A 1398-nucleotide genomic window follows, 5' to 3' on the forward strand; every position below is an offset into this window, starting at 1 on the left:
AGAGCGCATCTGCCTGCGTTGCACACTCCAACTAATTATAAGTAAGCCATTATACTAGCAAACACTCAGTGTACCTAGTGGCATCCTATACGTGGCTATTGGACCTTGCTATAGTCCCACTAGTGCCAAGACATTTGCAGAGCGCATCTGCCTGCGTTGCACACTCCAACTAATTATAAGTAAGCCATTATACTAGCAAAAACTCAGTGTACCTAGTGGCATCCTATCTGTGGCTATTGGACTTTGCTATAGTCCCACTAGTGCAAAGACATTTGCAGAGCACGTCTGCCTGCATTGCACACTCCAACTTTTTTAAACTAAGCAATTTTACTAGCAAACACTCAGTGTACCTAGTGGCATCCTATACGTGGCTATTGGACTTTGCTATAGTCCCACTAGTGCCAAGACATTTGCAGAGCGCATCTGCCTGCGTTGCACACTCCAACTAATTTTAACTTAGCCATTATACTAGCAAACACTCAGTGTACCTAGTGGCATCCTATACGTGGCTATTGGACTTTGCTATAGTCCCACTAGTGCCAAGACATTTGCAGAGCGCATCTGCCTGCGTTGCACACTCCAACTAATTATAAGTAAGCCATTATACTAGCAAACACTCAGTGTACCTAGTGGCATCCTATACGTGGCTATTGGACCTTGCTATAGTCCCACTAGTGCCAAGACATTTGCAGAGCGCATCTGCCTGCGTTGCACACTCCAACTAATTATAAGTAAGCCATTATACTAGCAAACACTCAGTGTACCTAGTGGCATCCTATCTGTGGCTATTGGACTTTGCTATAGTCCCACTAGTGCCAAGACATTTGCAGAGCGCATCTGCCTGCGTTGCACACTCCAACTAATTATAAATAAGCCATTATACTAGCAAACACTCAGTGTACCTAGTGGCATCCTATACGTGGCTATTGGACTTTGCTATAGTCCCACTAGTGCCAAGACATTTGCAGAGCGCATCTGCCTGCGTTGCACACTCCAACTAATTATAAGTAAGCCATTATACTAGCAAACACTCAGTGTACCTAGTGGCATCCTATACGTGGCTATTGGACTTTGCTATAGTCCCACTAGTGCCAAGACATTTGCAGAGCGCATCTGCCTGCGTTGCACACTCCAACTAATTTTAACTTAGCCATTATACTAGCAAACACTCAGTGTACCTAGTGGCATCCTATACGTGGCTATTGGACTTTGCTATAGTCCCACTAGTGCCAAGACATTTTCAGAGCGCATCTGCCTGCGTTGCACACTCCAACTAATTATAAATAAGCCATTATACTAGCAAACACTCAGTGTACCTAGTGGCATCCTATACGTGGCTATTGGACTTTGCTATAGTCCCACTAGTGCCAAGACATTTGCAGAGCGCATCTGCCTGCG

This window comes from Anomaloglossus baeobatrachus, unplaced genomic scaffold, assembly GCF_048569485.1.
Source record: "Anomaloglossus baeobatrachus isolate aAnoBae1 unplaced genomic scaffold, aAnoBae1.hap1 Scaffold_379, whole genome shotgun sequence".
Lineage (NCBI taxonomy): Eukaryota > Metazoa > Chordata > Amphibia > Anura > Aromobatidae > Anomaloglossus > Anomaloglossus baeobatrachus.